The sequence below is a fragment of the Mus caroli genome, unplaced genomic scaffold (genome assembly GCF_978045245.1).
Source record: "Mus caroli unplaced genomic scaffold, Mus_caroli_1 scaffold_8, whole genome shotgun sequence".
Taxonomy (NCBI): Eukaryota; Metazoa; Chordata; class Mammalia; order Rodentia; family Muridae; genus Mus; species Mus caroli.
The window spans coordinates 39116907-39130572 of NW_028227263.1; the positions used below are offsets into that span (position 1 = coordinate 39116907).

General features: G+C 41.6%; 1 pseudogene; it reads right to left on the reverse strand.

The window, feature by feature from the left end:
* The window catches only part of LOC110298032 (elongation factor 1-alpha 1 pseudogene), a 56572-nt pseudogene that overhangs the window by 1474 nt on the left and 41432 nt on the right, over positions 1-13666 (reverse strand).

Sequence of the window (13666 nt, forward strand, 5' to 3'; positions counted from 1 at the left end):
TGGAGTTTATCAGATAATACTAGTATGTTCACAACTGAGTTGTTATTGAGATTGCCCAAAGCAATGCATTTAGATCTATTAAAGTACAAGTAGATGCATTTTGAACTATGCTGTTAACTATCATGGTGTGTGTGTGTGTGTGTGTGTGTGTGTGTGTGTGTGTGTGTGTGTTTGTGTGCAAATAGAGAGATAGAGAGATAGTCAGACAAATAGATAGATAGAAGTATAGCTAGAAGTTGTTAGCATCTGATAGTCTCTGCTGGCCCAGGAAAATCTTGAACTCCCTATATGGACAAGAATGACTTTGAACTTCTGATCTTCCTGCATGCACATATAGAGTGTAGAGCTTACTGCTATGCTCCACCATGTCCAGGATTATATACTTTTCTAGTTGCTATTTTATATCTACTGTAATGTACTTGGTACAAAAACACATTTCTTAGTCTGTTATTCATAGCATCCAAGACCAGGAGATGTCATGAGCTACATAACATTTTCATTCAAGAATAGACTATAATGAAACAGAAAAATTCCTATCACTCAAGTGATGTCTTAGCTATAAAAATGTTACAGCCCACTTCATTGCTCATCTTGGCAATGTTGGCATAAACAAACCTACTTGTATTGCTAGTTACATAAAAGTATAGGGTGTACAATTATGTATAGTACATAATACTTACCAAGTATAAAAATGACTGTTACTAACTTATATATATACTATACTTTATATCATTTAGGGCTTAAATACTTCTATTTATTAAAAGAGTTAACTGTCATGCGGCCTTGAGGCAGGCCCTTCAGGAGATATTCCAGAAGAATGGATTAATAGGATAGAAATGTCAACTCCATACCTGCTATTGTTCTAAATATCTTCCAATAGACTGAGATATGACACTAGAAGCCACGATGTTGATGACCATGACCTTGTGTGCATTTTAGCTAAAGTGAGCTTCATAGTGGGTTTCATGCCAGCCTGACTCAAAAAGAAAATTCACTAAAAAATGTATAATACTTCTTAGGGAAGAAAATCCATCAATGATCTTACCTAGATGTTAGCCTTGAATATCAAACTGCCAGCCAAGACAAGCCCATTGGTGTAATCATGGCATGACTGTTACAGCAGTAACCAACTACTTTCTGATAGGGTTGGAGATCTACACTCCATAGGAGAAATTCCTACCTGGTTCTGAAAAGTACATGGCTGGGAAAATCATAGGCCCTAGAGAAGAGCACAAGACTTTGTGCTGAATAGACATGAGGTCAAACTGCCTTCTAAGTATTTGTATTTACATCCACAGACTAGTGCTGTTCCAACCTTGGTAAGAGAAGCTTCTGTTTACAATGGGCAGTGATTAAAATAGCTTGTCAAAGTGCTGAGAAGAAGTGACAATGATGAGTGTTCATCCTTAAATAGAACATCTGTATCACCTCCTCCAAAGTTCAGATAACATCGTGGAAGAGAGGGAGGAAAGAGTCTAAAAGTCAGAGGATGGGAAGGGGTACCATGATGTGCTGTCCTCTGATATGACCTGCCAGTTGTAGCCATGAACACATAGCAAGTTATAATAGCTACACAAGCAATGTTTATACAAGACTAGACCTATCAACATTCCATCATGAATGGGAGAGGGGCTTAAGAAGTTCATTGTTGTTAGGGGGAGAGAAAGAGTCATATTCTTCAGAGCTATAGCACTAATAAGTAGCCCTTTCCCAAGTAAATACATACCAGCCCTCTACACACACACACACACCACATCACATTCATGAAAGCAAACTTAATAAAATGCATTTTCTCTCCCCCTCCCCTCCCCCCCTCTGATACACACACACACACACACACACACACACACACAGGGGGTGGGGGCTAAATAACAGGGATAACACAATATATGTATAGGTATGAAACTGTAGAAAAATAAATAAATACATTGAATTTTGATTCCTGAGAGTCACACTGGCCTACAAAGTAATTTCTTTAAAATATCTCAAACTCAGGATCCAGCAATACCTCTCCTGGGCATATATCCAGAAGATGTCCCAACCGGTAAAAAAGACACATGCTCCACTATGTTCATAGCAGCCCTATTTATAATAGCCAGAAGCTGGAAAGAACCCAGATGTCCCTCAACAGAGGAATGGATACAGAAATTATGGTACATTTACACAATGGAGTACTACTCAGCTATTAAAAAGAATGAATTTATGAAATTCCTAGCCAAATGGATGGACCTGGAGAGCATCATCTTGAGTGAAGTAACACAATCACAAAAGAACTCACACAATATGTATTCACTGATAAGTGGATATTAGCCCAAAACTTAGGATACCCAAGATATAAGATACAATTTGCTAAACGCATGAAACTCAAGAAGAATGAAGACCAAAGTGTGGACACTGTGCACCTTCTTAGAATTGGGAACAAAACACCCATGGAAGGAGTTACAGAGACAAAGTTCGTAGCTGTGATGAAAGGATGGACCATTTAGAGACTGCCGTATCCAGGGATTCATCCCATAAGCAGCTTCTAAACGCTGACACCATTGCATACACTAGCAAGATTTTGCTGAAAGGACCCAAATATAGCTGTCTCTTGTGAGACGATGCCGGGGCCTAGCAAACACAGGAGTGGATGTTCACAGTCAGCTATTGGATGTATCACAGGGCTCCCAATGGAGAAGCTAGAGAAAGTACCCAAGGAGCTAAAGGGATCTGCAACCCTATTGTTGGAACAACATGATGTACTAACCAGAACCCCGGAGCTCTTGTCTCTAGCTGCATATGTATCGAAAGATGGCCTAGTCGGCCATCAATGGAAAGAGAGGCCCATTGGACTTGCAAACTTTATATGCCCCAATATAGGGGAATGCCAGGGCCAAAAGAATGGGAATGGGTGGGTAGGGAAGTGGGGGGCGCTATGGGGGACTTTTGGGATAGAATTGGAAATGTAATTGAGGAAAATATGTAATAAAAATATTAAAAATTAAAAAAATATATCTCAAACTCACGCTGAGATTTAATTTCCACTGTAACTTGCAGCTCCTTATGGAATGATGGGGTGGGATGACAGGTAGGTGATCAGGTTCAGAGGGCTCAGGATGCAATTGATGCCATTATTAAGAGACAATTTTGGCCCCCTTTTATTTCTCTGCTTTTTCATCTTTTTCCATGTTATGACAACGTGGCAGCCCTCACCTTCCCCTTGGACTCTCCAGCCTCAGAATGGGGTCTTAGAATTTAAAGAGAATTACAAATGACTCTTGGTCCTACCAAGTGTGATGGCACACGTCTATAATCTGTGCAGGAAGACTGAGGTAATCTTGTGGCTACTTGAGACGACATAGTAAGTCAATAAGTAAAGAACAGACTTGCTGTCTCAGGTCTACTGTTACAGTACCACCACCCAGACCAGACCAGTGGCACTGTTGTTGCAAATACTTCTGAAGATGAAGCTTAACAGCTTTTAGTGTGCATGCGGAGGAAAAGCATCTTTGGACAAAGACAGTTGATGGCAGTTATGACATCCTCTGAGTGATGCCATTACAGCTGATAGTTCTTTAGCATTTGTTACATACTTGTACTTAACACAAATTATTGTCTTTGACCTACGTTATCCCTCCGTTTCATACATGAGCAAATAAGCACAGAAAGATCCAGTAGCTTCTCCACGTAGCTTAGTTCTGAAAGGCAAGATGCAAATTGGAGTCTGTCTGGCTCCAGGCTATGTGTTTTCTTTTGGGGGTGGCGGTGTTCATTTTTGGCTTTATGTGAAAGAGTCTTGTGTAGATGAGGCTGGCCTTGGCCTCCTGATTTTCCTTTCTTTGCTCCCTGAGTGCTGGTATTGTAAGAGTGAGCCACCCACACTCTTAGAATCTGTTTTCTATGCCACACTGTTGCTTACCTTTAGGTGAAAGAGTATCTACGCTTCACTTGAGCCTGTGAAACTCTCTTACCGATTTGGCCCTTGCCTACTACATGACTTCATTTATTCAAAATCCTTTCAGAAATGTGGTGTCTAAATTGAGCCCAGTGTGCCAGTGTCACTCAGCATTTCTGATGTCATCTGACACATGGTGCTGTGCCTCTTGTTTCCTTTGGGCTTCAAGCTACTTTGCTTGGATGGCAGTATCTTAGATGCAGCAGACGAAACCCTATATGTCCCATGCATCTTTCACGCTGATCATCAACCACATCCTGTTGTCCATGAATGCAGACCCTGTGTAAAACCGAAGTGGTGATTCCATGGATGAGCTCTCAAGATTCAGATTCCATTCTGGAGGAGTGGTTTGGATGCCTAATGGCAGAAGTTCCATCAATCATCATTTCTGCTGACTCAGTTCTTTACCAGATAGTTGCTTTATTCAAAAGAAAATGAGAGTGGAGCTATCTTCTAATGATTAGCACTGCCGTGAAGTAGTCACAAGCCTCCTCCTCAGTCATTCTCACACTTGCCTCTGAGCTTGGCATACAGTTCACCTTGGCCAAGAGATTTGCAGTGACTTGGAGCTCATGTTCTGTGACAACTGCTTTCTTGTCTTTGCCATTCGTCTCCTTTGAAAGCTGATAGCTTCATTTTTTCCCCTTTTTGGATACATTTTTCTTGAGATGAAATGGAAGCAATTGGGAACTTGATAGTAACCACTTCATCCATTTAAGCGTTCTCATTAACTGTTACTCTAAGGAGTGGATTGTTCTGCTCTGTTCAAGAGTCTTATTCCTGTGGTAGAACTGTGTGAGTCTCTTCTTGGTTTTACAGTTGATGACTCCGAAGTTGTAACTACCATTCCTTTTACTCTAAAGAAAGCAGAGTCTCATGAGCTCTATCATTGAAAAGCCACATCACAGTAGAAATGACTGTGAAGGGCTTGAAGACAAAGCACTAGGCTCCAGGCTCAGCACTCCTTTGCTATGCCTTCTATGTGGTCATGCAGATTTATATTTGTTTATTTGCTCATCATGAAAGCCAGTGGAGAGGACGGAGGTCAGATTTCTGGACCTCATCTCCCTCTGCCATCAGGTAAAAAATATTTTTTGAGATAGAGTCTCATGTAACCCAGGTTGGCCTCAAATTCATTATGTAACAGAAGATAACCTTGAATTTCTGATGTACCTGCCTGATCCAGCTGGGAATTTTGTCATTTGTTTCTGGTATATGCTGTGCTGGTAAAGTAACCAAAGATATTGCCAACCCAGGTAAGCAAGAGCTCTACTACAACCCTACCTCCAGGCCCCAGACAAATGTTTTTTTAAAACCTCTGTGTGTGTGTGTGTCTGTGTCTGTGTGTCTGTGTGTCTGTGTGTCTGTGTGTGTTAAAACAGCACTCATGTAGCTCACGCTGGCCCTAATCTTTGCCTCTGTGTAACTGAGGATGACCTCTTGCCTTGATCTCCCATGTTCTGGGATTACAAACATGCTTTACCACATCTAGCTTTTCCTATCTTAATTGTTTGTTTTCTCAACACCAGTGTTTATTTTATAATTCAAGGCCATCTCTTTTATTTTTTGAGATTATATCATTAAAGTATTTTGAGACATGTATAGTATTGTATTTACCTCATTTCTACTCTACCTCTCTAACTCTTCCCATGTTCATGTCCCACTCTTTCTCAATTTCATGGCCTCTTATTTTGTAATTATTATCCACACACACATACACACTGAAGCAAGTATGCAATGTACATATGCATATGAATATAGTTATGCAACTGGTTGAGTCCCCTTAGTGTTGCTTGCATGTTTTTACTACTGACTGCTTTGGATTGAATAACCTACCAGGGGGATTGTCCCTGATTCTCCCTCTCCTTGCAGTCCTTAATTGACTGTAGCTCTTCATCTAGAGCTGGGTCCCTTACAATTTCTCCAATCCAAGTTGGCATATCAACTAGCCATTTCCATTATGCAAATTATGTTAAAGCTACCATCTTGTTAGATTTCATGGTAGCTTGGTAGTTTCCCTGTCACATAGAAAGAAGATAATCATACAGCAGAGATCCTAGACCTCTGGGTCCTACAATCCTTCCACACCCTCTTCTGTGATGTTCCCTGAGTCTTAGCTGTAGGGAGTGCAATGTAGATGAAGGTTTGGTACCTCACAGTCTGTTGTTCTCCATACTTTGATCAGTTTCCGTAATGGCCTTTGTGTGCTGTAGAAAGAAACTTTTTTTGATGAGGGGAGAGGGCCACACTTCTCAGGAAAGTCTGTTATAGGAACTGCATGATCTGAGTAGCATCTGGCAGAGTAGAGTCCCCCAATCACATTTAATCAATACAACAAATGTCTATTGAATGACCATTAAATGCAAAAGGTTTTTTTTTTAAATATAACTTTTGTGTTGGATTTTGAATTCCACGTTCAATAATCTTTCTACTTATATCTCACATGAATTAGTTATGCAAAATCATTGCTATCTTACCTCAAAAACATATTTCTGCATTCATGTATAAAAACTTTTTCCTCTCGTCATCATTCTTTATCCCTATTGAAAATTTTCTTGCTACCCTCTCTTAAGTTCCTTCTCATTTTATTTCCAGAAATATATTCTGGAAAGCATATCAAGAAGCAGAGGAGAATTTAGAATCCTAGAGGCTTATTTTTGTTATTTTAATTATTTTTACTGTCGATTTTAGCTCATGCCATGTGTCAGACACTTTTTTAAATGCTATGAATTAGCTCATATAATCTTCGTAACAATTCACTGGTAAAGATGTTAGTCACCCCCCACTTTTCCCTAAGGAAACTAAGCTTGGAAATGTAAGTAGCAGGGTGTTGGTGGTGCAGGCCTGCAATCCCAGGAAGAGGTAGAAATGGAGGCAAATGAATTAGGAGTTTAGGGTCAGCCTCAGCTAAATAGTGAGTTTGAGGTCAGACTGGGCTATGTGAGACATTCTATAAAACAGCAAAACAAAACCAGGAGGAGGAGGAGGAAGTCGCTTAAGTATTTTGCTCAAGTTCTCACAGCTGGTTGATAGCAGAGATGGTCTGTGTGATGCCCAAGCCCTTTGTCATCCCTGTTCCACTGCAATAGACCTTGATTTTGTCTTCTGCACGTGCACATGGGAAGGCTTGACAACCTGCGTTTGTGCCTGTGTGGTCTTTGCACACTGTCCCGTGCACTCATTTATGGGCAAAGCTCACGGAGCAACTGTTGTAAGCTGCACGTGCTTTATGTGGCTTGGTTTTGTTTTATTTCATGTGTACGCGTGTTCTGTCTGTATGCATGTCTGTAGCCCATGTGTTGTGTTCAATGTCTCAGAAGGCTGGAACTGGGCATCAGGTCCTCAGGGCATGAAATAAGAGATGGCTGGGAACCTTAATGTCAGTGCTAGAAACTGAACCCGAGTTCTGTGTAAAAGCAGCCAATGCTCCTACCTGCTGAGCCCTGTGTCTGGTCCCCAATTAATGTCCTTTTAATCAGTACTGCTACCAGTTAAAATCCTTAATATTATTATCATGCTGATTTTATAGTCAGGAATATAAAAATTCTGAGGCCCCAGTCACCTGCCCAAGGTCACACTACTAGTAAGCTGTGGAGCAGAGATTCAAATCCAGGATAGGGGGCCTCCAGAGACTTAGATTCAACTGCTGAGCAATGGGCCTCCCTCTGACTCTCATTTCAGAACTGCCCCACAGGAGTCCTTCACATTTTTATATCAACTACTGGAGACTTTTATGATTACCTTGGACAATCAAATACACATTCAAAAATGAGTATTTTATGATGCCTAGGGAAATCAAATACACACTTGAAAATAAGTTATATGTGACTTCCTAAAAAAACTGATTAAAGCCCTGGTGATTATGCAGACTCCAAGCAACACACTGTGCCTCTATGTTCTGCTCAGCCAGCCTCACCTCCTGGCCCTCTCCTCCTGGGCTTCCTCCCTGCTTCTCCTACAATTCCGCCCCATTCCTATATATATGTGGAGTTAGCTTCTGCCAACAAAGAGATGCTAATTTCCCTATCTGCAGCTGTCAGATTTCAGACTGTAAGAGGTGCAGTCTCCACAAGCAGCACCTGATAACTGGGAGTAAGTCTTGTTCTCTATTGCCAACACAGAGCACAATGCTTACTGCAGAGACAGTAAGATGTAGCTATTTTCTGAGTCAAATTTGGGTGAGGACGGTGTGGGAATATGTAGTCAGGTTGTCCTGGAAGTGGTCATGTGACTTTTTTAAAATCGAGAATGTCATAAGGCAAGGTGTTTGACCAATGCATTGTGGAGACAACAGGTAAGCAGGCTCTAGCAGAGTGGGGAAATCTCTGGGCTAGGTTTTAGGTGTTCTCCGATGCCTTGCTTAGCTTATGAGTTGTTGGAAGCTAGAGGTCTGCTAAGAAGACATTCCAATGGTTTTACCTGATAGTAAAAAATCCAGATTACAGAGGTGAGCAATGAAAGGATGTTAAGGGGAAAACAGATCAGAGATACTTTCGACTGCAGACCTGAAGCATACCAGGATCTTTAAGTCTTTCACACAGATTTTCATCTGACTATCAGCTCACACTATCACACAAACCTGTTTTCTCTGCCATCTTTTTTTCTGTCTGTCTCTGCCTCTGTCTACATTTCTACCTTTCCCTCTCTTTCTTTCTCTATTGTAATAGAAAACACTGCCCCTGGAGACATGCACGAACCACTTCACTCCCTAAGAAAGAACATTGGTTTCCAGGTAGAGTTAGAGTCCTTGAAATTCAGACGGCACTGGAGTGAACCAAGGCGACAGCTGATTTTTCCATTTCCTGAAGAATCTTTGATTTAGACCTCCTTTGGGAGAGTTTGGTCCTTTGTAAGGAAAGGAAATTTACAAAGTTCAGATAATGGGAGTTTTATGCAAATTCTGAACTTCACTGGCCTGGAGGTGGCTGTCTGATTTTGAGGGTTTAATTAGGAATAGTGAGGCACCTTTTGCACTAGAATTTTAACCATCATTGATTAAAATAAAACACATGCCCTAGCTTTATTTTATGTCTAAAAAACCCAAGATCAGCTCTTGTATTTGAACGAGCTCTAGCTACAAGCTGTGTCACCTGAATAAAATAGCAAGAGGTCATCTTGTTCATGCTTTTGTTTTAAGATGTTTTGAGTTTGAAAAGAGAAAATCAGGGCTTATTTCACAGGATTCCATTTGTTTCACCTTTACTATTACATTTATGAGGAAATGTCTTGCAAATATAATTCAAGAAAGGAAAAAGAAAAAAAGAGTGGGTTTTTCAAGGTATTCCCTGCCTTGATTCTGTTTCCTTTTTTCTCCAGTCTCTAGCGATTACTAGGCTCAACTGGAAGTGAAATTCACTTGTATCTGTGAGGTCAGCTACAAGATGAAGTGCAAAGGCGCTTACCTTCCAACAGTACCACAGAGAGAGTGGGGCAGGGGAGGGAGGGTTGGGAGACGGAGGAGAAGAGGAACTGGGCCCCACCTTTTCTGTCTCAGATATGCCTTGGCTTGTTTGTTCTCTCTAAATGAATTCTTCTTCCGGCAGCTGTCCATGGGTCGTCCAGTTTCTTCTGTCTTGGATTCAAGAACCTGGAATTGTTCCATAGGTGCTCACTGAATGTTGACACCCATAATGTTAATAGGTTACTCTGACAGACACACCCCGAGTGATTGCCATGTCTGCCCAGCAGGTAGCCAGAGTAAGGTAGACTCTGTCTAATGGAAGTTTTTTCATCTTGCTTTTAGTCACAGTGTAGGCCCAATCCAGGATCAGGGGCTTTATAGCAAAATAATGTTTCTTAAGTGCCTGCTAGAACACTTTGGAGGTTTTATTGTAAAAGGCAGAGGCTTACACCTCCAGGTCCTCAACTCATGTCTTCCCCCCTGGATGGCTCACTCTGGAATAACATTTTTGTGTGCTCACTCAAGTGTCTGCAGAAAAGCCAGTCTGCTGAGGAACAGAGAGGCTCAGCCAACAGTCAACTATAAAATGCCCTCAAAAGCAGCCCCTGTCCACCAAAGGGGCTGCAGCCCCATAGATGCTCTTGACTAGACCTGGCTGAGATGTTAACAGATCCCAAGGCTTGGAAATTGTGGAACCGCCCTGTCTAGTATTCTAAGTCAATCCCTGATAGCCAAGCATCATCCTCTTATGTCCTGCAAAGCATAAGCTAGGACTTTCTTTACTAATCTCCGTAACAATAAGGCCAAGGAAAAGTGACCCCAAGCCTTGCCAACCTGACCCAACTGACTAAAACTTTAAGAAAGACTGTGTTGCCACTTTGCCCTAACAACGGAGGTCAGAGATTGAGGGAGAGCCACTTTCTATTCAAGTCCAGACTTGGGGAAATGACATTCCATATCAAAGTCTACTCCTCATTTTTGAAAGAGAAAAAATTTTCAGAAAGCCTAAAGATCTAGTTCAGCAGTTGAAAGAGTATATGCTTGCCCCAGAAATGACACTATTAGAAGGTGTGTCCCTGTTGGAGTAGGTGTGTCACTGTGGGTGTGGGCTTGAAGATCCTCATCCTAGCTCCCTGGAAACCAGTCTTCCACTAGCAGCCTTCTGATGAAGATATAGCACGCTCAACTCTGCCTGCACCATGCCTTCCTGGATGCTGCTATGTTCCCTCCTTGATGATAATGGACTGAACCTCTGAACCTGTACACTAGCCCCAAATAATGTCCTTATGAGTGTTGTCTTGGTCATAGTGTTTGTTAACAGCAGTAAAACTGTAACTAAATGAGTGCTTACCTAAAAATCAAGAGTGGTGGTGCATCCGTAATCCCAGCAAACAAGAGATGCAGGCAGAAGGATCAGAAGTTCAAGCTCATCCTAGTCCTCAGCTGCATAACAAGCAGCTTGACCGGGGCTGTTTAATCATCCACGCATGCCTCTTGCCCCAGTTCTTTCTCTAAACTAAATCTCACAAATCCTGAATATGGACTAGGGTTTTTGGACTCCTTTACCTGTTTTTCCTAATGAGGTTACATTGATTAAATCTTCTCTGCTTTTCACTATTGTATGTGCCTTTGATTAGCATATGGTGTTGGGTGGCTGAATAGTCCCTAAATCCTAGATTTCCCTTTAAAGTTCTAGATACCTTGAGACAAAGACTTATATAACTGAGACTGGTTTATGTAGCCTACTGAACTTCTGATCTTTCTGCCTGTACTTCCTGAGTGTTAGGATTACAGGTATGTACCACCATGCCTGGTTTTTGTAGTGCAGGGGTTTGAAACCAGAACCTTATGCATTACAGATTCAATGACATCAAGCAAGTTACTACTTAATCCTTAGGTGGCTTCCAGTTTACCTAGAAACTCTGTTTAAAAGTGATACTGGCTTGTCCTATACATTCCTCCCACCAGCTCATACCAGTCTCCTCTCACGCAGGATGGCTCAATTCCATCGTTCTTTGTCTGTTCCTAGAAAAATCAACCTGTTACTAATTCTCTGATGTTTCCTTTATACTTTCCTTTGCTCGGGTGTATGTTGTAGCCAGCTCCTGTGTTTTCTTCAGATAGTAGCCTGAAAAATATCATGTCCAACAGCCTTCCATGGTAGCCATATCTCGATGCTCCATTTCACACCAGTCTTTTTCCTTGGTAACCTTAGTCTCTACCAGAAACTGCCCTCTATATCCATTGATTTTTATATTTATTGGACATTTTTGTGTGCTAGAAACTGCTCTGAGTGTTGAATGTTTATTATTTTAGTGTTTCTGCTTTTTTTTTTTCTTTTTGAGACCAGTTCTTATGTAGCTGGCCTTAAGCTTATTATGTAAGTGGGATCACAAGAGTTTACCGTACCTGGCTATTTGCTTATCTCTTATTTGGTCTTCAAATACCATTCATTGCTTTGCCAACCTACATGTTCATTTTCTGAAGGTGAGAACTTTGTCCCTCATGCCTGTCTTGAGAACCTGGTATCCAAGATCATGCCTGACATGTTGTACTGGCTATTTTTGTGTCAACTTGACACAGCTGGAGTTATCACAGAGAAAGGAGCTTCAGTTGAGGAAATGCCTCCATGAGATCCAACTGTAAGGCATTTTCTCAATTAGTGATCAAGGGGGAAAGGCCCCTTGTGGGTGGGACCATCCCTGGGCTGGTATTCTTGGGTTCTATAAGAGAGTAGGCTGAGCAAGCCAGGAGAGGCAAGCCAGTAAAGAACATCCCTCCATGGCCTCTGCATCAGCTCCTGCTCCCTGACCTGTTTGAGTTCCAGTCCTGACTTCCTTTGGTGATGAACAGCAGCATGGAAGTGTAAGCCGAATAAACCCTTTCCTCCCCAACTTGCTTCTTGGTCATGATGTTTGTGCAGGAATAGAAACCCTGACTAAGACACATGTCTAGTGAATAATTGTTAGATGAAGGAAAAAAAAGGGGGAGGGGGCAGACAATGAAGGACTACACTAAGATCCAAATGGGCTGGCTACTCCAGAGATGGGACAAATAAGTGCCAGTGTCCAATATTAGACAACCACCTGAGTCAGCTGATAGAAACCAAGAGAGCATTTTGGATGTGGACAAACTCAGGAAAGGCAATAGAACTGTACAGAACCAGCAGTGAGACAGGAGAAGCATCCACACAGACCAAGTTAAGCTTCCCTCCAATGTCATCTTTTTACTTGCTCTGATAAACACAGACCCAAGTGAGAAATCATAGCTATCATGGGGTGACTTGGGACTGCCCCTGAAATGTGTGTCCTCTTGGAATCTCAAGATAGAGCACTGTTCAGAAATATGGTATCTGCATGTGTGATTGGCTACGTAGGAAGAGATAGAACCATCCTGGATATAGGGTTGGCGGCATAGCCAGTGACTTCTTCCTTACAGGCAGATGAGCGATGCATGGAGAAGATACAGTCAGAAATCAGAGTGATGCAGGTGACAGCCAAAGAGCACAAAGGACCTGCCCAGAGCCACCTCAAGATAAACAGCAGTGAAGCATTCCTTCCTGAAACCCCTCTAACATCCCTGAGGATACCTGTAGTTTCTAGCTTGCACTTTCCAGAACTATAAAGAGAGTTATCCTATTGTTCAAGCCTGAAAGTTTGTGGTAATTTGTCATAGCAACCCTAGGAATGTACTATAGCAGCTGTGTCCCTTTTCGTTTTCTGAACATGAAGTAATTGTTTAAGAGTTAAGCCAGGCAAATTTAAAGGCAACAGCTTTCTCAGTATTTGGCACGGAGCAGAAAATTTAAACAGTGTTTGTTAAAAGAAATGTCTGATGACTGAGGGACATAGCAGAATTAAAAACAAACAAGCAACAAAACAGTGTTGGGCATGGTGCACATACCTTTAATCTCAGCACTAGGGAAACAGAGGCCAACAGCTCTTTGTGAGTTCAAGGCCAGCCTGGACTATGATATGAGAACCTGTCTAAAAAAATTTTTTTAATTACACAGACATCACGAATCATAGATTTAGGCTGGAGAGATGGCTCAGCAGTTAAAAGCACTGACTGTTCTTTCAGAGGTCCAGAGTCCAATTCCCAGCAACCACATGGTGGCTCACAACCATCTTTAATGGGTTCCTGTGCCTTCTTCTGGTGTGTCTGAAGACAACAATAGTGTACTCGTATAAATAAATCTTTAGAAACAAACAAAACTTACGAGACAGATATTAAAAGCCTTTAATGATTCTGTCCGTGAAGAATCAACAGAACCTGTGAAACCTATCCTTTTCTGCTATCTCAAATGGAAAAGCCTTGCCCATGTGCAAAAC